General features: G+C 42.8%; 1 protein-coding gene across 3 annotated transcripts in view; it reads right to left on the reverse strand.

Annotated features, from left to right (window-relative positions):
• dgkzb (diacylglycerol kinase, zeta b) overlaps positions 1–25,689 on the reverse strand; it is a 95,373-nt gene that overhangs the window by 33,318 nt on the left and 36,366 nt on the right. The gene's annotated exons all lie outside the window — the stretch shown is intronic.

Here is a 25,689-nt window from a genome sequence, read left to right on the forward strand (position 1 = left end):
TAAAGTTGACACATTTTGCATAGGGCAATTCCACGATAAGGGTTTGAAAAAATCTCTTATGGTTATTGAACTCCAGTAATTGAAGTGGATTTACACCCGGTAACATAATTGCAGTAACGATTTCATCATGGGTCCCTGATCTGTACTACACAGGAATGCATAATTATGGATATGAATGTCATTCTTTTCAAAATCAAATCAAATTTTATTTGTCACATACACATGGTTAGCTGATGTTAATGCGAGTGTTGCGAAATGCTTGTGCTTCTAGTTCCGACCATGCGGTAATATCTAACAAGTAATCTAACCTAACAATTTCACAACAACTACCTTATACACACAAGTGTAAAGGAATGAATAAGAATATTTACATAAAAATATATGAATGAGCGATGGCCGAACGGCATAGGCAAGATGCAGTAGATGGTATAGAGTACAGTATATACATATGAGATGAGTAATGTAGGGTATGTAAACATTATATAAAGTGCCATTGTTTAAAGTGGCTAGTGATACATTTATTACATCAATTTGTCATTATTAAAGTGGCTAGAGATGAGTCAGTATGTTGGCAGCAGCCACTCAATGTTAGTGATGGCTGTTTAACAGTGTGATGGCCTTGAGATGTGATGTATCCTAAATAGGTACACAAATGTATTAATATGCAACATTTTTGTATATTTGGGTATTATTCTACACATTGGTTATTATTTTAATGAGCTCCACCACCAAAAAATACAAAATTTGGTTGTTCCGGACCGGACCAAATCTGAACTAATCATAGACATCTATGTTTCACAAGTTTGAACATCAAAGTCCAGTACAGTAGAGATTAGTAGAGTACAGTAAAGTACAGCACAGTAGAGTATAGTTCAGTACAGTACTTTATAGTGTACGCAACTCGTGTGCTCTACTGTGTACTGTACTGAAAACTACTCCACTCCATTCTACTCTACAGTATAGTACAGGACCGTACTGTACAGAAATATCCTCTACTTTTCTTTACTGTACTGTACTCTACTCTACTGTAATGTACTGTACTGTGCTGTCCAAACTTGTGAACATAGACGTCTATGATTGGTTCATATTTGGTCCGGTCTGGAACAGACCAAATCTATACCAATCATGGATGTCTATGTTCGGGCCAAATGAAGGCTGGTCCAGAAGTCTGTGGAAGTTGAAATCAAGGCTGGTCCAAATTTCAGTTAAGTGAAATTTTGGTGACATTAATTGGAGAGAGAGCGAGAGCAAAAGCGAGAGAGACGGTTTGTTCACACTCTTGCTTTAACCACCAGATGACAGAAAGAGAAAGAAAACAGTTATCAGCTGAAAAAAACAGTATGCGAGTGGAAGGGAGGACAGTGGGCGGTGACCCAACTGTAGTTTGTGACTACTATGATTTCCCATCAGAAATTCTGTTACCAATTTGTTAACAGAATTTTGAGTTTTAGTCTCTTAATAATTCATAAACAATATTGATATCAGTAAAAACACTATAACTAATTGATAGGTCTAACTTAACTTGTTACTTCTGTGAACTTTCATTATCCTCCCTCTAAATGAAGGAGAGAAATTAGAAAATACCTTAAAGATATGTGGGTTTTTGGTAACAGAATTTCAAAGCACTAAGCAAATGTTTCTTAAACTTACAGAAGCCAAAGAAATATCCCAAACTACATGTAAGTGTTGATATTAGTTGGCAGGGGTCTTTACTTCAACATTATTGTGTTTTGATGTATTTCTAAAACCTTTTCAGACTTTTTCTGGTAGATGTGACCCAACAACCTCTCTCTCTCTCCATGTCCAGGCCAGTTCTGGCCAAAGACTCTCCCACTGTAGCTACCCGCTGCTCGCTTGTTAGCTGTACACTAACATGCTGACTAGACCGGCCACGTTGGGCACTCACGTTATTCAATAATTTCATCCAAACGGGTGTCTGCGTTGCCAGGCCCTAAAATATTAACTTGGTTCTAATTTAGACGCTTTACGGGCTGCAAGTCCCACCTCTCCCATCTACTCATTGGTTTTCATGAGTATACTAACGCACGTGGGTGATTGAAAGATGAACAAGGAGAGCTTTTTAAAGAAAACTAACTAAGTTTGCCCTTTTATCTGTGGATTAATTTTCGGTGTAGAGAACACAATACTTTGTATGACTGAAAATGGGTCCAAATTCTACAAAGATCCATAAAAAAAAGAACCATATGCATTTCAGGTAAAATAACAACCCAATGTTTATCTCCCAGGACAAATTAGCTAGCAACACCAAGCTAACTACATGTCCATGAATGTTCCATGTGTGTTTTGACCTGTCCCCAAATTAATACAGTAGGTTCACAGTTGGTTTTGGCATTTTAACATGCGTGTCATGAATGCGTCTGGTGGGGACAGACAAAATCAACATGCGCATGATGGCGCATGCGAATGCATGGGCAGAGACGTTTTGGTCAAGATGTAAGGATCTTGCTAACGATCATCAATGTATATCATCACATTGACTTGACTGCCTTTTCTGATATACTCAAATGCCAGCGACATGCCATTTAAATTAAGAGCTCTATAAATGTCGATTTTCGTATCGTATTGTACGCACACACGCACTGAAATATGGATGTGTGAGGTACGTACGTAGAAGGTGGGTTGTATGCCTATTGATTTGGTGGTACTTTGCTCAGAGTGTTGAATATGGAGTGAGTGTTATGTTTGTCTCCTGTGGCTTTCTCTAGATGTATAATGGGAGGCAGGTGGACTGTTAGACGGGAGTGACATAACAGCTTGTTATGTAGCACTATGTTGGATCACTACAATATGGAATCCTTCCGTGCGGCAGGATACATTCCAAGTAAGAATTTCAGATTAGTGCTGCAGTTGACCCCCTTAAATAGCTGCCGCAGCACTACTTCCACCTCTTCCTTTTCTTTGCTCATTCCAGAGAGGATTTGCTTGGTAAGAGGTCTATGTTAGAGTGTATAAGCGCAGAAGTATACCCACAACTATTCAATAGCTTGGAGCAGCTAGCTAGCCTCCCCATCAGTGTGTTCCGCTGTCCTCCCACTTGGTTAGGCTTGTGCCATCTCGTTTGGGTTTCGTCCATATTTTTATTACTTGTGACAGTGTACCAACCTGGGCGATACTTGGTTTGGTCCACCAGTATTGCGGCACTGAGGATTTGTTTTAGTTGTCTGTGTGACTTGTCTGTCCACAGGAACCCTCCCGGTTTTAGCCTTCAGATTCGGGGACCGCGCCTACCCCGCAAGATCGGGAGATTGTAGTACTCTCCTGAGAGTGAACTAGGTGTCGCAAGGTGCACCGCATTTGATCTCTCACAGGGCGCAGCCATCTTGCCTAGACTCTTGTGTGTTCCACGGTGAACGAGCTATGCAAAGTAGCTAGCTTAACGAGAGGTGACCATCAATCTTTACTATTATACAGTATTGAGCAGCATTTTACACTGTTGGCTTAATTATTTCCACAAGGAAAAGGTACAGCCATTCACGACTCCTCTCCTTTAGATAGTGTATGAGACTAAGGCTGATCCTGTAGGTCCCATTCTATACTATCGTGCAGTGTATACTATAGATACAGTAATATTACACTGTTGGCTTAATTTTCCACTATTGGGCTGAGTTTATGTTAGAGATACCACTGGTGTGTTTTGTTACACTATTTTACAGTACAGACAGTAACTATCATCTCAGCTCTATTACACTGAGGATTTCAGTGTGTAGCTGTGTTTACTATAGTTCTGTTGAACTACTTTACAGTACAGACAGTAACTATCCCTTAATTGGAAACTGACAGCTTTATTACACTACTGTTTTTTTTCACACAGTGTGTAGCTGGGTTTACTATAGTTTTTCTGTTGCACTACTTACAGTAGGCTACATACAGTAACTATGCTAGTTTCCAGTGACAATCATAATTTACCTTGGAAACTCACTGTTCAGCTAATACACTGCGGTCTTGTACAGTGTGTAGCTGTGGTTACTAGATTGTATTTGTACTTACAGTTAAGATCGTATCTATCCTAGTTTCCCCTGGAAACTCACATTACAGCTCTATTACACTGCTGTTGTTCACACAGTGCGTAGCTGGGTTGGTTCTCAATAGTTTCTGTTACACTACTTTACAGTACGTACAGTACCTATCCTAGCTAGTTTCCCTTGGAAACACACAACTCAACTATATTACACTGAGGGTTTCAGTATATAGCCGGGTTTACTATAGTTCTGTTACATTACTTTACAGTACAGACAGTAACTATCCTAGCTTCCCTTCACAAAACATCTAGATTACACTGCTGGTTTTACGCAGTGTGTAGCTGGGGTTGCATTATTATTTTGTTACAGTGCCAGGTATTCACTACTCATCTCTTCTTCCCACAGAGAGAAACTACCATTTCCAGTATGTTTTTTCACCTTGAGAAATGCGAGGTGTCCCTGCCCTCAGGCAGGGGACTGCGTCTAAGAAGGGTGGCACACTGCAGTCATCCTGAGGTGCTTGCCACTGGCATTGGCAGCTTCTCACAGGCCCTAAGGCCAAACTGAGAGAGGCAAGTGGAGTCCCCATGGGTATTGAATACAGTGATGGAAGGCTACGAACTCCAATCCCGATGCTGGCCACCACTATAGTTCTGGCGCCTCAAATGTCTCAGGGTCTTCTGGTGGTTGACTGAATGTTTCCCGAATGAGTTCAGATGAAGGGGTGTCAACCTACATCCTAACCCCTTATTCTGGCCAAGGGTTCTATCTGACAGACACGTTTAACCAGCCATTACAGTTATCCACATCTCACTGTTGCAGGTGATGTGTTGTGTCCGATTAGGGCAATGGACACTTTCACAGATGCAGGCAATATGAAAGCTTTATCAATTTTCCTTAACTATGGTGAGAGTTCTGGGCCAGGGCCTATCCGACTGGACTCTCACATTGCATGGTGGTCACGGTTACTGCAGCATTTCGACTGGCCCGAAAGGCCTTTGCGTTTTACTGTAGTGGCACATACTGCTGGAGGAGTAATTGCCTTACCTGGACGATTGGATAGTCTGCCCCATCCAGGGAACAGGCCACAACGGACACGAAGACCCTCGAGCCACATTCAAGTTCTGAGCCTCACCCTAAACGAGGAGAAGAGTCACCTGACCCCCCCACGGAAGGTGATCTACCTCGAGATGTCCATAGACTCGACTCTCATGAGGGCACGTCTCCCTCAGGTGAGAGTAACAAAATCCTATCCTATCTCAGCCGTTTATCCGGCTCAGACGAGCCATGTCAGTGTTAGAGTGGCAACAGTTAATCAGCCTACTGACGCTGGCATCACTGTTGGTTCCACTGGACATTCTCTTTCAGGCCACTCCAGCGATGGTTCAACTCCCATGGCCAGAACCCAAAACAACACAGACATTGTCAACTGTTGGTGATGAGTGCATGTTTGAGGACCATATCGAAGTGGCTATCGCGCTGCGCTCCTTCTTGTTAAAGGGGGTGAGCCTGATTAGAGTCCACCGCAGAGAGCTGGTGTGCACTGAAACCTCTCTGACGGGTTGAGGTGCCATGTTAAGAGGCATGGCTGCCAGTGGCCGCTGGAGCCCCCCATGGAGGGGTCAACACATCAATGTGCTGGAGCTCAGGGTGGTTCGCCTAGTTCATCAACATTTACATTTTAGTCTTTTTTATTGTCGGCTCGGGGATTCAAACCAGCGACCTTTAGGTTACTGTCCCAACACTAAACCGCTAGGCTAACTGCCTTCAACAGTTCCAGCCCTAATACCAGCCCTACACATATCCCCAGGATCCTGAAAAATACAGAGGAAATACTCTCAAGAGACGCCAGGGGAGGGACTAGAGTCTACACCCTCAGTTGGTGCTACAGCTTTGGGACAGATTCGGGAAAGCACAGGTGGACCTGCTTGCATTCCAGAGAACACTCATTGTCCCAACTGGTTTTCGATGTCGGACCCTATTGGTCTGGACGTCCTCGCTCACGATTGGCCGGCAACGCCGCTTTCCCACCATTTCCCCTGATCACAGCTACGCTAGATAGGGTCATCTTGATTGGTCACCAGCTACTCTTGATAGCTCCATGCTGGCCGAGATCCCCATGGTTCAGCCTTCTGTGGTTTCTCCTCTCGGGGACCCCATGGCAGCTGCCCCTGAGGAATGATCTTCTCTTCAGGCTGGGAGGACACTGTGGCATCCGGACCCACACCGCCTCCAGCTTCGGGCTTGTCCTCAGGCGTTAGTGGACCAGTCTCTGCCTTCAGGACAATGTGGTGAACACGTTGCAGAGCGCTATGGTTTCTTCCACCAATGCATCATCTCAAATGTTTTGGGGCATATTCTGTACCTGGTTTGAAAGCCAAATGTGCAAACGGTTTTGCGGTTTTTGTGGACACTAATACCACAGCATATCGACTGGCCAGCCGGCCTCTGGCGTATGCTGTAGTGGCATATTTTACTAGAGTAGCAGCTACATCGTGGGCACTGCTCCGAGGAGTTCCCCTTGATGACATTTGCGCCTTGGCCAGTTGGGCATTGTCTAGCACTTTTTCTTCAGGTACTATCGAGTCATTGTTGCCACCACCAATGAGGTCGGAACAGCTGTGCTGGACGTTGCCTCTGCTTCCCTGAGTGGGGACAGAGGGACATAGCAACTATGACTGCCCTGAGCTCAGTCCTATGGGACTTTGCTCTCTCTCTGGCCCTTACCTAGTTCACAGATTAAGCTGGTATTGTGATACCATATTGGAGTGTTCCAATATAGTGCTACATAACAAAGGTTACGTACAGTATGTAATCACGGTTATGTGACATATTGGATCACTCCAATCCTCTTTGTCGGTGATCTACGGCGCCTCAAAAAGGGCACGAGGTGGAAGTAGTGCGGCGGCAGCTATTTAAGGGGGTCAGCTGCAGCACTACCTGGTACACGGGACTAATCTGAAATTCTTACTCATTTGGTAGAATTGTATCCATATCAGACACAAACATACATATTTATTGAAAATGTTATTGTATTTTACTTTTTAAAGAGGTCTGACGTCAAGTCTTACAGAGATGAAATATATGTTTTTAGGTGTCTTGCAGTCCAATATACATCACATGGAACTGAAGCTATTGACGTCACATGAGCCTTTCTCCAAGCCAATTAAAATGTTGCAGTATAGTGCTTACATCCACTGGATACACACCATTGGAATAACAGCATCAAGCTGAAACTAGCCATATGTCAGACTTAAATGCCAGACATTGTTTTTATCCATTAAAACAAAAACTAACTTTTGTTTCGGGAATAGGATTTTTGTCAGCTTAAGAGGCTCATGAATGTCTCATGGTAGTGTGGGGTATGGTCATTTCCAAGTAAAAGGACCCATGAGCACCAACATGTGAAGTTCAAATGTCAAATGAAAGATATATACTATATATATATATATATATATATATACACTGCTCAAAAAAAATAAAGGGAACACTAAAATAACACATCCTAGATCTGAATGAATGAAATATTCTTATTAAATACTTTTTTCTTTACATAGTTGAATGTGCTGACAACAAAATCACACAAAAATTATCAATGGAAATAAAATGTATCAACCCATGGAGGTCTGGATTTGGAGTCACACTCAAAATTAAAGTGGAAAACCACACTACAGGCTGATCCAACTTTGATGTAATGTCCTTAAAACAAGTCAAAATGAGGCTCAGTAGTGTGTGTGGCCTCCACGTGCCTGTATGACCTCCCTACAACGCCTGGGCATGCTCCTGATAAGGTGGCGGATGGTCTCCTGAGGGATCTCCTCCCAGACCTGGCCTAAAGCATCCGCCAACTCCTGGACAGTCTGTGGTGCAACGTGGCGTTGGTGGATGGAGCGAGACATGATGTCCCAGATGTGCTCAATTGGATTCAGGTCTGGGGAACGGGCGGGCCAGTCCATAGCATCAATGCCTTCCTCTTGCAGGAACTGCTGACACACTCCAGCCACATGAGGTCTAGCATTGTCTTGCATTAGGAGGAACCCAGGGCCAACCGCACCAGCATATGGTCTCACAAGGGGTCTGAGGATCTCATCTCGGTACCTAATGGCAGTCAGGCTACCTCTGGCGAGCACATGGAGGGCTGTGCGGCCCCCCAAAGAAATGCCACCCCACACCATGACTGACCCACCGCCAAACCGGTCATGCTGGAAGATGTTGCAGGCAGCAGAACGTTCTCCACGGCGTCTCCAGACTCTGTCACGTGCTCAGTGTGAACCTGCTTTCATCTGTGAAGAGCACAGGGCGCCAGTGGCGAATTTTCCAATCTTGGTGTTCTCTGGCAAATGCCAAACGTCCTGCACGGTGTTGGGCTGTAAGCACAACCCCCACCTGTGGACGTCGGGCCCTCATACCACCCTCATGGAGTCTGTTTCTGACCGTTTGAGCAGACACATGCACATTTGTGGCCTGCTGGAGGTCATTTTGCAGGGCTCTGGCAGTGCTCCTCCTGCTCCTCCTTGCACAAAGGCGGAGGTAGCGGTCCTGCTGCTGGGTTGTTGCCCTCCTACGGCCTCCTCCACGTCTCCTGATGTACTGGCCTGTCTCCTGGTAGCGCCTCCATGCTCTGGACACTACGCTGACAGACACAGCAAACCTTCTTGCCACAGCTCGCATTGATGTGCCATCCTGGATGAGCTGCACTACCTGAGCCACTTGTGTGGGTTGTAGACTCCGTCTCATGCTACCACTGGAGTGAAAGCACCGCCAGCATTCAAAAGTGACCAATTCATCAGCCAGGAAGCATAGGAACTGAGAAGTGGTCTGTTGTCACCACCTGCAGAACCACTCCTTTATTGGGGGTGTCTTGCTAATTGCCTATAATTTCCTCCTGTTGTCTATTACATTTGCACAACAGCATGTGAAATTTATTGTCAATCAGTGTTGCTTCCTAAGTGGACAGTTTGATTTCACAGAAGTGTGATTGACTTGGAGTTACATTGTGTTGTTTAGGTGTTCCCTTTATTTTTTTGAGCAGTGTATATATACACACACAGAGTACATTGAGTAAGTATTGAGACCCCTTGACCTTTTCCACGTTTTCTTACGTTACAGCCTTATTCTAAAATTGATTAAATTGTTTTTTCCCCTTCATCAGTCTAAAAACAATACCCCAAAATGACAAATCAATTTTTGGACATTTTTAGAAAGAGTCAGGTCTCTGGATGGGCCACTCAAAGACATTAAGACTTGTCCCGAAGCCACTCCTGCATTGTCTTGGCTGTGCTTAGGGTCCTTGTCCTGTTTGAAGGTGAACCTTCACCACAGTCTGATGTCCTGGGTGCTCAGGAGCAGGTTTTCATCAAGGGCCTCTCTGTACTTTGCTCCGCTCATCTTTCCCTCGATCCTGACTAGTCTCCTAGTCCCTGCTGCCGAAAAACATCCCCACAGCATGATGCTGACTTTGCCATATTTCACCATAGGAATGGTGCCAGGTTTCCTCCAGACGTGACGCTTGGCAGTCAGGCCAAAGAGTTCAATCTTGGTTTAATCAGACAAGAGAATATCGTTTCTCATGGTCTGAGAGTCCTTCAGGTGGCTTTTGGCAAACTCCAAGTGGGCTGTCATGTGCCTTTTAGTGACAAGAGTCTTCCATCAGCTCACGACACCATAAAGGACGGATAGGTGGAGTGCTGCAGAGATGGCTGTCCTTCTATAAGGTTCTTCCATCTCCACAGAGGAACTCTAGAGCTCTGTTAGAGTGACCATCGGCGTCTTGGTCACCTCCCTGACCAAGACCCTTCTCCCCCAATTGCTCAATTTGGCCAGCTGTAGAAAGAGTCTTTTTTGTTGTTGTTGAAACTTCTTCAATTTAAGAATGATGAAGCCACTGTGTTCTTAGGGACCTTCAATGCTGCAGAAATGTTGGGGTACCGTTCCCCAGATCTGTGCCCTGACGCAATCCTGTCTCGGATCTTTACGGACAATTCCTTCGACCTTATGGCTTGGTTTTTGCTCTGACATGCACTGTCAACTTTGGGACCTTATATAGGGAGGTGTGTGCCTTTCCAAATCATGTCCAATCAATTGAATTTACCACAGTTGGACTCCAATCAAGTTGTAGAAACATCTCAAGGATGATCAATGGAAACAGGATGCACCGGAGCTCAATTTCGAGTCTCATAGCAAAGGGTCTAGTAAATAAGGTATTTCTGTTTTTTTATTTCAATAAATTTGCTAAAATTTCTCAAAACTTGTTTTTGCTTTGTCATTATGGTGTGTAGATTGATGAGGATTTTTATTTATTTAATCCACTTTAGAATAAGGCTGTAACGAAATGTGGTAAAAGTAAAAAAGTATCATTTCTAAATGCACTGTGTGTGTGTGTGTATGTATTATATATATATATATATACACACAGAATCAGTCAAGTTTGGATGGACACACCTACTCATTCAAGGGTTCTTTCTGTATTTTGACTGTTTTCTACATTGTAGAATAATAGTGAAGACATCAAAAATATGAAATAACACATATGGAATGACGTAGTAGCCAAAAAAGTGTTAAACAAATCAAAATATATCTTATATTTGACATTCTTCAAAGTAGCCAACCTTTGCCTTGATGACAGCTTTGCACACTCTTGGCATTCTCTCAACCAGCTTCATGAAGTAGTCACCTGGAATGCATTTCAATTAACAGGTGCGTCTTGTTAAAAGTTAATTTGTGGAATGTCTTTCCCTCTTAAGGTAGGGGTTACAAGGTAGGGGTGGTATACAGAAGATAGCCCTATTTGGTAAAAGACCAAGTCCATGGCAAAAACAGTAAGCAAAGAGAAACGACAGTCCATCATTACTTTAAGACATGAAGGTCAGTCAATCCAGAACATTTCAAGAACTTTGAAAGTTTCTTCAAGTGCAGTCGCAACAACCATCAAGTGCTATGATGAAACTGGCTCTCATGAGGACATGCACAGGAAAGGAAGTCCCAGAGTTACCTCTGCTGCAGAGGGGTTCATTAGAGTTACCAGCATCTCAGATTGCAGCCCAAATAAATGCTTCACAGAGTTCAAGTAACAGACAGATCTCAACATCAACTGTTCAGAGGAGACTGCGTGAATCGGGCCTTCATGGTCAAATTGCTGCAACGAAAGCACTACTAAAGGACACCAATAATAAGAAGAGACTTGCTTGGGCCAAGAAACATGAGCAATGGACATTAGACCGGCGGAAATCTGTCCTTTGGTCTGATGATTTGTATTATTTTTTTGGTTCCGACCGCCGTGTCTTTGTGAGACGCAGAGTAGGTGAATGGATGATCTCTGCATGTGTGGTTCCCACCATGAAGCATGGAGGAGGAAGTGTGATGGTGTCGGGGTGCTTTGCTGGTACCACTGTCGGTGACTTATTTAGAATTCAAGGCAGACAGCATTCTGCAGCGATACGCCATCCCTTCTGGTTTGCGCTTAGTGGGACTATCATTTGATTTTCAACAGGACAATGACCCAACACACCTCCAGGAAGTGTAAGGGCTATTTGACCAAGAAGGAGAGTGATGGAGTGCTGTATCAGATGACCTGGCCTCCACAATCACCCGACCTCAACCCAATTGAGATGGCTTGGGATGAGTTGGACCGCAGAATGAAGGAAAACCAGCCAACAAGTGCTCATCATATGTGGGAACTCCTTCAAGACTGTTGGAAAAGCATTCCAGGTGAACTTGGTTGAGAGAATGCCAAGAGTGTGCAAAGCTGTCATCAAGGCAAAGGGTGGCTACTTTGAAGAATCTAAAATATATTTTGATTTGTTTAACACTTTTTTGGCTACTACGTGATTCCATGTGTTATTTCATAGTTTTGATGTCTTCACTATTATTCTACAATGTAGAAAACAGTCAAATTAAAGAAAAACCCTTGAATGAGTAGGTGTGTCCAAACTTTTGACTGGTACTATATATTTTTGTCAAACAGATGGAAAAGGGCTGTAACACAACAAAATGTGGAATAAGTCAAGGGGTATGAATACCTTCTGAAGGCACTGTAGAAAAACAATCTGGGTCATCCATGGCCCTAGCCTACATTCATCCTCATGTCCATATCAGTCCAAATCAAATGCTAAACCCTCACTTTGATCCACCTCATCGTCGCTCCATTTAAAAAGTACACACATTAAATGAAATATGTTTCCCCTACACAAAGGACGAGGGAAGAATGGGGTAGAATGAGGATGAGGCATAAACAAGAGCCGTGAATAATGTGAAAAAAGGGGGAGAGGACGGGTCAAAGCCATTTCCACTGTGCCCGGCGAGGGTGAATGGACTGGCAATGAGGATAGAGGAGAGGAGAGAAGAGGACATGTTATGGGGTGGGAGGATGGAGAGAGGGAGAAAAACCATATGAAAATAATCAATCAGCTGCAAATGGAGAGGAAGTCGAATTAAGTAACCACATCAGAATAGAGACCCTGATGCATCGTGTGTATTGGTCTACTGTATTACCGAAAAGGTCGGCTACTGGGTTTGCGTTGCCTAACTGACTCCTGTGTAACTTCACGGAGGTGTTACTCAAGTGCAGTAGAAGAGGAATTGCGATTTTTGCCCTACTTTCACTAAGCTATGCTTAGCTCTATTACCTCCCAGATGGAAGAATCTGGCTTTAGCGCGTTGATACTGGAGCTAGTGTCAGTTTTTGGCATTAGTGCCCATGAGGGTTAGGGGAGGGTGTGGCCGGGGGGGCTTTACTTGGCTCATCGCGCTCTAGTGCCTCCTTGCGGTGGGCCGGGCGCCTGCAGGCTCACCTCGGTTGTCAGGTGAACAGTGTTTCCTCCAACACATTGGTGCGGCTGGCTTCCGGGTTAAGCGGGCGGGTGTTAAGAAGCGCAGTTTGGCGGGTCATGTTTCAGAGGACGAATGACTCATCCTTCGCTTCCCAAGCCTTTTGGGGAGTTGCAGTGATGAGACAAGATTGAAATTGGGGAGAAAAAGGGGGGTAAAATACAAAAAAAATAGTATTTGGGGTGTGGTTCGATGTGGCAGTTACTGATGTTTGTCCCCATGAGACACTTCCTCAAAATAGATAACGCAATAAATCTGTAATTAATTTTGATGTCTTTGTTGAGGAGGTTTTAGTCAAGCAATTTTACATCTAGCTAAGGTGTTTGGTGCAGTATTTCTCAGGTAAAAAAATGTGCGATGTGTTGCCTTATGTAAACAAAGTCCAATCCACTGCATTGCAGGGCAGGTCTGTCTCACTGTCTGTGTGTTCTGCGATAGAATTGGATAGAGTGCAATCACTGAATCTCTATATCCCGTGTTAGTGGGAAAGTGAGCATTGTCGAAATCAAAACCCGGCCCTCAAGTACAACTCGCTTACAAAACTCAGTTTTGGACGAGACTGACTATGACCAAAATTGTCCTGTTTATACTTTGTAGTAAATTTTGACACAATAATTATAATGAAGCCGGAGTGGATGGCTGCCGTTTTACGGTCTCCTAACCAATTGTGCTATTAAGTGTGTTTTTTCGTGTTATTTGTAACTTATTTGTAGATAATGTTTCTGCCATTGTCTATTATGACCGAAAAAGAGCTTCTAGATATCAGGACAGCGATTACTCACCTCGTACTGGATGAAGATTTATTCTTTAACGAGTCGGACGCGAAGGATTTACTTAAAACACCCGACAAAGCCAAAATCCACGTGATTCGCATGAGAAAGAGACGGAGATACTGGGGGCGTAGGTCGGGGTGCCTTGGGTAATCTGCCTCAGTCCTATTAGCCAACGTACAATCATTGGATAACAAAATAGACGAGCTACGATCACAAATATCCTACCAACAGGACATTAAAAACTGTAATATCTTATGTTTCACCGAGTCGTGGCTGAATGACGACATGAATAACACACAGCTGGCGGGGTTTACGCTGCATAGGCAAGATAGAACAGCCGCCTCCGGTAAGACAAGGGGTGGCGGTCTGTGTATATTTGTAAACAGCTAGTGCATGAAATCTAAGGAAGTCTCAAGGTTTTGCTCGCCAGAGGAAGAGTATCTTATGACAAGCTGTAGACCACACTATTTACCGAGAGTTTTCATCAATATTTTTCGTAGCTGTTAATTTACCACCACAAACCGATGCTGGCACTAAAACCGCACTCAATGACCTGTATAAGGCCATAAGCAAACAGGAAAACAAGGTGGCGCTCCTAGTGGCCAGGGACTTTAACGCTGGGAAAATTAAATCCGTTTTGCCTAATTTCTACCATTTCTACCATGTTAAATGTGCAAATCAGAGGAAAACAAACTCTACATCACCTTTACTCCACACACAGAGACGAGTACAAAGCTCTCGCTCGCCCTCCATTTGGCAAATCTGACCATAATTCTATCCCCCTGTAAAAACTAAAGCAGGAAGCACCAGTGACTCGGTCAATAAAGAAGTGGTCAGATGAAGCAGATGCTAAGCTACAGGACTGTTATGCTAGCACAGACTGGAATATGTTCCGGGATTCTTCGGATGTCATTGAGGAATACACCACAACAGTAACTGGCTTCATCAATAACTGTTTCGATGACGTCGTCCCCACAGTGACAGTGAGTACATACCCCAACCAGAAGCCATGGATTATAGGTAACATCCGCACTGAGCTAAAGTGCAGAGCTGCCGCTTTCAAGGAGCAGGACTCTAACATGGACGCTTATTAGAAATCCCGCTATGCCCTCCAACAAACCATCAAACAGGCAGAGCGACAACACAGGACGAAGATTGAATCGACGAAGATTGAACCGGCTCAGATGCTCGTCGGATGTGGCAGAGCTTGCAAACTATTACAGATTACAAAGGGTAGCACAGCCGCGAGCTGCCCAGTGACACGAGCGAACAGATGAGCTAATTGACTTCTATACTCGCCACCAGCTGTTCCGGACGACTGTGTGATCACGCACTCCGTAGCCGATGTAAGACCTTTAAACAAGTCAACATTCACAAGGCCGCAGGGCCAGATGGATTACCAAGACGTGTACTCCGAGCATGCGCTGACCACACTGACATTTTCAACATGTCCCTGACTGAGTCTGTAATACCAACATGTTTCAAGCAGACCACCATAGTCCCTGAACCCAAGGACACCAAGGTAACCTGCCTAAATGACTAACGACCCGTAGCACTCACGTCTGTAGCCATGAAGTGCTTTGAAACGCTGGTCATGGCTAGACCCACTCCAATTTGCATACCGCCCCAACAGATGCACAGATGATGCAATCTCTATTGCACTCCACACTGCCCTTTCCCACCTGGGCAAAAGGAACACCTATGTGAGAATGCTATTCTTTGACTACAGCTCAACACCACAGTGCCCTCAAAGCTCATCACTCAGCTAAGGACCCTGGGACTAAACACCTCCCTCTGTAACTGGATCCTGGACTTCAGTACGGTCTGCCCCCAAGTGGTAAGGGTAGGTAACAATACATCTGCCACGCTGATCCTCAACAAGGGGGCCCCTCGGGGGTGCGTGCTCAGTTCCCTCCTGTACTCCCTGTTCACTCATGACCGCATGGCCAGGTACAACTCCAACACCATCATTAAGTTTGCCAACGACACAAGAGTGGTAGGTAGGCCTGATCACCGACAACGATGAGACAGCCTATAGGGAGGAGGTCAGAGACCTGGCCGTGTGGTGCCAGGACAACAACCTATCCCTCATCAGGAGACTGAAAAGATTTGGCATGGGTCCTCAGATCCTGCAAAAGTTCTACAGCTGCACCATCGAGAGCATCCTGACTGGTTGCATCACTGCCTGGTACAGTAACTGCTTGGCCTCTGACCGCAAGGCACTACAGAGGGTAGTGCGTACGGCCCAGTACATCACTGGGGCCAAGCTTCTTGCCATCCAGGACCTCTATACCAGGTGGTGTCAGAGGAAGGCCCTAAAAATTGTCAAAGACTCCAGCCACCCTAGTCATAGACTGTTCTCGCTGCTACCGCACGGCAAGCGGTACCAGAGCACCAAGTCTAGGTCCAAAAGACTTCTTAACAGCTTCTACCCCCAAGCCATAAGACTCATAAACAGCTAATCAAATGGCTAACCAGACTATTTGCATTCCACTATCTAAGTTTTAACATGGCACACCTGTTAATTTAAATGCATTCCAGGTGACTACTTCATGAAGCTGGTTGAGAAAATACAAAGAGTGTGCAAAGCTGTCATCAAGGCAAAGGGTGGCTACTTTGAAGAATCTGAAATATAAAATATTTTGATTTGTTTAACACTTTTTTGGTTACTACATGATTCCATGTGTGTTATTTAATAGTTTTGATGTCTTCACTTTTATTCTACAATGTAGAAAATAGTAAAAATAAAGAAAACCCCTGGAATGAGTAGGTGTGTCCAAACTTTTGACTGGTACTGTAAGTATTCACACCCCTGAGTAAATACATGCTTGATTCACCTTTGGCAGTGATTACAGCTGTGAGTCTTTCCGGGTAAGTCTCTAAGAGCTTTGCACACCTTGATTGTAAAATATTTTCCCATTATTCTTAATAAAAGTTTTCAAGCTCTGTCAAATTGGTTGTTGATCACTGCTTGAAAACCACTTTAAAGTCTTGCCATATATTTTCAAGTAGATTTAAGTCAAAACTGTAACTTGGCCACTCTGAAACATTCAGTCTTCTTGGTAAGCAACTCCAGGGTAGATTTGGCCTTGTGTTTAAGGTTATTTTCCTGCTGAAAGGTGAATTAATCTCCCAGTGTCTGGTGGAAAGCAGACAAAACCAGGCATTTCTCTAGGATTTTGCCTGTGCTTAGCTCCATTCTGTTTATTTTTTATCCTGAAAAACTCCCCAGTCCTTAAAGAGTACAAGCATACCCATAACATGATGCAGCCACCACTATGGTTGAAAATATGGAGAGTGGTACTCAGTAATGTGTTGTATTGGGTTTGCCCCAAACATAACACTTTGTATTCAGGACAAAAAGTGAATTGCTTTACCACATTTTTTGCGATATTACTTTAGTGCCTTTTTTGAAAACAGGATGCATCTTGTGGAATATTTTTATTCCATACAAGCTTCCTTCTTTTCACTCTGTCATTTAGGATAGTATTGTGGAGTAACTACAATGTGGTTGATCCATCCTCAGTTTACTCCTATTACAGCCATTAAACTCTTAACTGTTTTAAAGTCACCATTGGCCTCGTGGTGAAATCCCTGAGCGGTTTCCTTACTCTGTGGCAACTGAGTTAGGAAGGACGCCTGTATCTTTGTAGTGACTGGTTGCATTAATACACCATCCAAAGTATAATTTGATGCCCTTCTTTTCGAGGCATTGGAAAACCTCCCTGGTCTTTGTGGTTGAAATTCACTACTTGACTGAGGGACCTTACAGCTAATTGTATGTGTGGGGTACAGAGATGAGGTAGTCATTCAAAAAGTTAAGCACTATAATTGCACACCGAGTAAATCCATGCAACTTATTATGTGACTTGTTAAGCACATTTTTACTCGTGTCATGCCTGCTCCCGCTCCTCCTCTCTGGCGCTCGAGGGTGCCAGGTGGCCCATCATTACGCACACCTGTTACCATCGTTTCTCGCTAATATATTAGGCTATTGTTATCATATGGAAACATTTGAATATTGTAAATAATATTAGCATCAACATACATTTTTGTTTAATTCAAATTTCACATATTTAATTGTTTCCTATTTCATTTCATATTTGTTACATGTAATCTTTTGGTTCAACCGTAATGCATAATAAGCATCATCAACAGGGGGAACATATTAGGTGTACGCTAATAAGCTGTAGAAAGAATATATCAATGTATAAGACTTATTCATAAAAGAGATGATTGTTCATAAGAAGGGCCTGAGATCCAAGTCAATATCCAGACCACTAGGGGACAATGTTTTTTTTTTTTCCTTGGTAGAGCAACATGCTCAATGCCTGTGTAATTGAGGGAGGAGATTGGATGGTTAGCTTCGACAAAGTGAGCTGCTACTGGATAGTCAAAGTGAGCTGCGGTGTTCAGCTATGCGTTGTTTTAATTGTATTTTCGTTTGTCCTACGTAGGCTTTCCCACATGAACAGGTGATGAGATAGATTACTCCCTTGGTCTTGCATGAGATGATACCCCTAACAGGCATTTTTTATTTTTTATTAACCTTTATTTAACTAGGCAAGTCAGTTAAGAACAAATTCTTATTTTCAATGACGGCCTAGGAACAGTGGGTTAACTGCCTTGTTCAGGGGCAGAACGACAGATTTGTACCTTGTCAGCTCGGGATTGCGATCTTTCAACCTTTCGGTTACTAGTCCAACGCTCTAACCACTAGGCTACCTGCCGCCCCACATTACAACAGCGGCCTCAGCAGTAATTTTGGGCACCGTGCCAGTGAAGTAGAATAATACACTATCATACTAATACACTATCATACTGATGCACCATTTCCACTCATTTGATTCAAATTTGTCTGAGTAAGTGGGCCAGTTCAGAGGTCATCTATCTGTCCCCGAAAATGCTATGAGAACACACGTGCACACACATACAAATATATAGATTTTTGAGTAAACTATCACTTCTTTGAGATTACTGTTCTTCACAGCAAATGGTATTTAAGACACCATCTCTCATTACTTTACCACCTGATATAATATCAAAAATGTATCCAGTGTTCAACTTCATGCATTTGTGGCTTTTGACATGGATAGACCACTTCTACCCTGGCTGGCTGTAACATTTACATTCAATCAATGATAACACCTTGACAACAGCTAGCCTTTGCGGTGAGCCGTGAGGTGAGCAGCACTCTAGGAAATTAAGCCGGGTAAACCTGCTGCTAGTACTGATTATCACCACAGAGGCGTCGTGACGATGTTCACAGCAGATTATCATGAGGCTTCTCTGACCTGTACTGCTTCTGCCTGACAGGATCTTCACTATTTTAGCACTATCTCTTCGCTCTCATTTGGTGCCTAGTGGCAACACCTGCAGCTGCTTTCACTCGACAGCGTGTAAACGCCGCTTTTTTTTCATATTCGCATATGTTGTATTAGACCCTATTTTAAATCATCTGATATGTTTGTGTTGTGCACGCCATCGGTTGAGACACAACATGCTCTTGAATACAGGGTGGCTGTCATTTCAATCACCCCTTTTAATTTCAGCCAGACACATTTTGTCTTCAGCGACTTAGCGAGGTGTATCCCACACAGCCCAAAAACGTATTGTCACACTCAAGGCTTCAATTGGGGGGGGAGTGCAGTTGAGTGTTCCACTGCTTCTATCTTCGGGGAAAAACTACATTGAAATAGATACCTGTTTAAAATGAGTCAGGCAGCCAGTCAGTTTCAGGTACAGTTAAACCACCACTTTGTTACATTAATAACTAGCTAGTCTATAATCGGGGTGTGCATTAGGTCTGTAGGGCAGCACCACCAGTAGTCCCATTTTAAGCAGCTATGGCTGATGCTGTGGTCAACTACCAGTGAGGTCAACTGAGGGGGAGATAACCAGATTCTCAGCCATTTAATCATTTAATGATTTATGATTAACACCCTGTTTATAAATTATACTCATAAAATATTACTTCCATTAGCTTCCTATTTATTATTCCTACTAGATGTTTGAAAATGTCCACTGAAAAGTCTTCACTTACAAAGAAAGCCACTTTGGCCTTCCCTAAATAACAACTAGATTTGCTGCCACTATATCTATTACGATAACGTGTTTTTTTTGTAATAGGTCGTAATCTTGAGAGCTTTGAAGAAGCAAAGAAAATAATGATGTGATAACGAGAGAACACGGTCTGTGCATCACTCACAATACTGACTGTGATTCATCTTTTTTTAAATAAAATATTGTACAGTATTTACACAGACAACTAAAACTCAAGTCAAATGCAAGTTCAATATACTGTATGAGCTAAGCTTTAATCAAACCTTTAATCAAAGCAACTGATAAGAAACCAAAAATCACAGTCCTACATTTGAAATACAACTACAAAATCTACACTGACTTCTCTTTCAAGGGTTAGGAAAAAGTAGTAGTATACAACCTGAGATGGAGGGGCTCAATCAATCAAGCTTCTCTGTTGTCAGCAATAAAAACCCATTAAATCAGGAAGAAAGAAGGAGAATGCGGGATAGGAGGGAAAAAGAGGGGAAAGGGAGGGAGAGAGAGAGGAGGAAAACCCAAGGAGGAGGGCTGATCTAAGAGTGAAGGGTGTGATCTATTGGCCCCTGCTAGAGCCTTGTTAGTGTGGGAGAAGCAAGGGAGAGGGGGAATCAGAGAGAGAGACACAGTAAGCTGCCGTTTTAAAATAACTCAGAGATAACAGGATGAACTAACTCTGTAAGCTTATGAGCTACACAAACTCTCACTCACACACCAGGCTACGAGAATGAAGATACATGCACAAATACACACACACACACACAGACATGTACATGCAAACGTGTGCGCACACACACACACACCTTGCATACTTTGATTTTAGAGTGAACTATCACTTTACTTCACTGGTAATGGGTAAAGTACTGTTAATGCAAATGGTTTTCTAGCCACCTAGCCATCTAGTCACTTTACCTCTTTCCAGTTCCACATCATAAAATAATATTTACTTTAGATCAAGTATGCTTACACTGTTTATACCCATTGATGGCTATCAACATGGATTTACCACCAATACCCTTCTGCCTGTAACTGAGGGTATAATGCTATAATAACGCTATATAAACTGTGTCTGTTTTGTGACAGCACTGAGAACAGCACTGAGCAGCTGGGTGTTTATTCTACACTCTTGTTTGTGTTGGCTCACTTCACTCCGCCCCTTTCTAGATAACAAGCCCTGGTAGTAACCACTCCAACTCGCTCCCATAATGCATATCATTACCACTTCAAGGCCCTCATGCTGTTGCATTATGGATCAGTTAGCTTAAAACTAGGAAGGAGTTTGAATTTTAATTCAGCAAATATATAATGACAGTGTGTATTCCGACAGAAATCAAACAATTTTCAGATTTCAATTCCAAATACAGTACTTAATTAAGTTCGTCCTCTGCCGCCATTGTTACACTGTATCCAATTAGCAAGTACAAAGGTATAATTTACAAATGTATCTAATTACTAGGTTTGAAGAATAATGGAGTGCTATGGGTTGTCTTGGTTGTTACCATGGAGTCCTAGGTTATGCGTCCAAAATGGTATCCTATTCCCTATAGTGCACTACTTTTGACGATTGTGCAATATGGAACGTAGACATGGTAACCAGCAGACCCACCAACTCAAAGCAAGGTGCTTTAAATAAAGAGTGACTTTTACATTTATGACGCTCTTCCTTAAGTCACTTGTACTGTTAACCTACAGTGTTTCCTGCATGGTTCATACACACACATATGATACAACTCAAATGAATTTCTTATACCACACAATCCATAGTTGTAGGCTAACAATAGGCTATATGCTTTTTGATAGTGGGTGTGAGGTGGAATTCACCTTTTTGTCCAATGAGGTCATTTCTGGGCCATATTTCTGTCCATTTAGGGGACCCCTTTTGGCTAAAGAGCACTCTCCAAAATCCTGTATAACCTCTTTAAATGATTATCATAATTGTTCAAAATTTTCCCAAATCAGCAGTTATATAGAGTTCAAGCTACCAAAACAAGTAAGGCAACACTGTTTTGATAGTAAACCAGCTAGTCAGACCCATGACTAATTTGTCTGTCTGTCCCCTGGCCCTAAGAACTACTTTAATACTTAATTCCGACGTATTCGGTTCTCCTGTAAATAATACTAGCATCCAGTTGCATTTTGATAATGTGACAACATAGATCTGGCAATCTCTTGGATTTCGTTTCACTCTTGAAAACAGACACTGCCGTGGCACAAGAAAGAAAGACAGACACGCCTGTATGGATTGACCATGCCTCCTGCAGGAATTTGACCCTTTGTGAAGGAATTGTGCAGGGGGTCCTGCAGGAATCCTATAGAACTGACAGAGTATGAATTGTCCTCCAGAAATTTTTAAAATCCTGCACAAACATGACAATTCCAGCACGATTTCTAGGGCTACTGGAGGAGGAGATAAAGTGCGTGTGGAGGTGAGTGTACATCATTTTGTATATAGCTAGTAATTTGTTTTGTGTTTGCAGAATATTTTTCATTAGTAAATTAGCTGGCATGTTCTCTACCACTGGCTGCAAACTAGCTAGTTTTGACAACAACAAAAAATACTATTCAGTACTGCCAACTCTCATGCATTGGGCATGAGACACGCATTTGTCCCTGTTCACATGCTAATAACTCTTATTTCTCACGCATTGAAAAAAGTACTGCTTTTATTTCTAATTAATCCAGTGCTTATTTATAAATGTATTATATTATAAATAATTAATCCAGATAACTAGCTAGCTAGCTACCTCATTACAACTTAGGTCGTAGCTCATACAAATGTATTGTGTATTTTCATTTTGAAGTGCATTATCAAAAAGCTTTGTCCTTTCTTTATAACAAAATGCAATGTATCACTTGGCTGTCTATTGTATCACCCTGTCACAGGCCTTCCGAGTCAACACCACCTAATAAGATGAGGAAGTACATTGGTTTAAGAGGATTGCCTGCTGCAGTTGTTCGAGAGATATCCAGTTTGCAGCTCAGTTCCCTCGCTGTGAGCATTCCTATAAATATATTCAGTGTATATTCAGTGCGTTAACTTTTCAACAGTGCCTCCAAATCATTTTATAGTCGACGCATATGCACCTGCAATTCTACATCACAAGCAATGTAACAGCGGCATCTTCACCCGGGAGATCCATAATATTTCTGACATCGCGCTGTGAACCACGGCAGATTGAAGCTTGTGATTGGTTTAGTAAGAGAACGGGACCCAGGTGATTTGATGGGTGTTTCTTTACAAACGCACCTCACGATTACATGTTGACCACAGTGCTCGTGTTGCGTGTGCAAGCGTTGCAAAATAAATGTACACATACATGTTATTCAATCATTGCAACCACACTGCTCACGCACGTCAATGAGCGTCTGTGTAGCCAGGTAGTAAAATAGAACTTGGTTCTATTTGTGACACTTGACACGCTGCAAGTCCCGCCTCTCCCATCTCCTCATTGGTTTTTAGGAGCAAAAACCCACGTGGGTGATTGAAAGATGAACTGAGGTCCACACTCCAGTCCAGTTGGTAGTTGGTTGCCAACCGCCATATAAAGTCCAAAGAAGAAGAAGCCTGAAGGAGGAGAGACCTAGAAACAAACTCTGTTTACCCTTTTATCTGTGGATTCATTGTCGGAGTAGAGGACCTTGTGCATTTCAGGTAAAATAACAACCCAATGTTTATATCCCAGGACAAATTAGCTAGCAGCAGCAAGCTAGCTAGCTAAATTGCCATAAATGTTTAATTATTTTCGACCAGTACCCAAATTAATATAGTTGGTTCAGAGTTCGTTTTGATATTTCAATCTGCGTGTCCTGATCGCGTCTGGTGTGGGTGGACAAAATCAACATGCGCGTAATGGTGGACGCACAAGAGGTCTGCATGTTAGAGTGGAGTGTAGCCACGGCAGACTGGACAGACACTTTCGTTCTATGCGCTGATCAAAGTTTATGAACTCAGTTGTCAAAAGGGCAGCACAGCAACTTGTCGCGCTGTTTTGATAAACATAATTGTCAAGAAATGAATTCGCTGTCACTCCTGTCCCTGTCGCAGAATGCTTCCTTATGACAGCATGTGATAATAGGCTATAGCCTACTACTAGTGATTTAATCTACCACTTGCATTAGCCCATATATCCATAGGCTACATTATTGGCAACTTAGCACTAGGTTCATTAGGCTGTAACAACAAAAAAGCAGCATCAACATTATTTTGCTCAAACCGATAATGAACCCAAAATAATTCATGTGTAACTGATTCTAGAGGTGGGACAATACATTGTATGATCATTTGGGCTGGGTGTAGGGCAGGTCAGATTTAGGTCATCTTGTCTTCAGGAGATTTTATTATCCGATTAATTCATTTGGTCTTTCACAATAGCTGATAATCATTAGAACAATTCCCATCCCCTCAATGGGCAAAAATATATACTAATTAGTGTGCTTATCTCAGCAAGAACACACACTTCTTACCAATTTTTCTGGTGTAATTCGAGTATTTTAGATCTGATACGCCAACTTGTGTCTGATAAATGTACAAAGTTCAATGAGAGCTATGCATTTTGTGTTGAATACAGGCTAAATACAGGCTAAATCATAAAATGAGATTAGGCTATGTTGAAATTACCCTTGCCGGGCCTTCCGAGTGGCGCAGCGGTCTAAGGCAGTGCTAGAGGCGTCACTACAGACACGGATTCGATCCTGAGCTGTATCACAACCGGCCGTGATCGGGAGTCCCATTGGGCGGTCCACAATGGCCCAGCGTCGTCCAGGTGTTACAGCCATTTTAAAACCAACTATCCCCAAGTTTACCATTGCAAAAATCTGTTTCCCTCCTTCACACCAATACACATACTGTAAGCTGTTCATGTGATGTCACCATTACTCTCACTCTTGTTACAAAATATGCTTTTACCATATTTATTCAAAATCTCATATTTTCTTCCTCCTAGGAATCATCTTTTATGCAGTGCTGGTGAAATGGACAATCAAACACGTTCGCTGTTGCTGCATTGAAATAATAAAATTGCCAATACAATGTTGTGCTTTCTGACCATTCATTTGAAAGAATGTGGATTGTTCTGCAGTTAATTCTCTCTGAAGGATAAGAAAGGGATCCTGCACGTTATCCTACAGGAAAATGGCCCTGAAATCTTCCCTACAGGACATCCCATGGGATTTTAGGGCCATTATGCTGTAGGACAATTCCTACAGGTAGTCCTTCAGCAAAAAAATCATGCAGGATTTATTTCAGGACTATCTGCAGGATTCCTGCAGGGTTGTTTTCCTGAACGACTACCTGCAGGATTCATAGGACTTCCTATTCCTACAGGATATATATTCTGTAGATTCCTGTAGGACTTTTTTGGAAGGACTGGTTCAACAATGCATGCTTCCAGCAGGATGTACAGCCAGCTATTGTTTGCATGCCATGCTGAAGGACCCTACCATAAATAGGCGGTTGCATCGGTCCCCAAGTCTGCACCAGTAACACTAGTCTGGTGTGAAAGGACCAGTGGTGGTGAGTGAGTATAACCAGAGATACTTGAAAATAATAGCTTCTCTGGTATAACTTTGTTAACAACGTTAGATAACATTATTGCTGGTTATGTAGCCCACTGGGCACAGATGTCAATTCAACATCTATTCCTTGTTGGTTCAATGTAATTTCATTGAAATCAAGTGGAAACAACATTAATTCAACCAGTGTGTGCCCAGTGAGAGGTAGTTATATTTTGATAAAGCGAGGCAGGGTAGCTAACGTTAGCTAGTGAGGCAGCCTAGCTTACATTTTTGCTAACATTAGCGTAGTTCGCTAGCTAGATAACTAGCTAGCTAGCTACCTCATTACAACTTAGTTAGGTCGTAACTGATACAAGTTTACTGTGTATTGTCATTTTGGTTGTGAAGTGCATTATCAAAAAGCTTTGTCCTTTCTTTATAACAAAATGCATTTTACCACTTGGCTGTCTACTGTATCACCCTGTCACAGGCCCTCCGAGTCAACACCTAATAAGATGAGGAAGTATATTGGTTTATGAGGATTGCCTGCTACAGTT

Source organism: Salvelinus alpinus, chromosome 9, assembly GCF_045679555.1.
Source record: "Salvelinus alpinus chromosome 9, SLU_Salpinus.1, whole genome shotgun sequence".
Classification (NCBI taxonomy): Eukaryota; Metazoa; Chordata; class Actinopteri; order Salmoniformes; family Salmonidae; genus Salvelinus; species Salvelinus alpinus.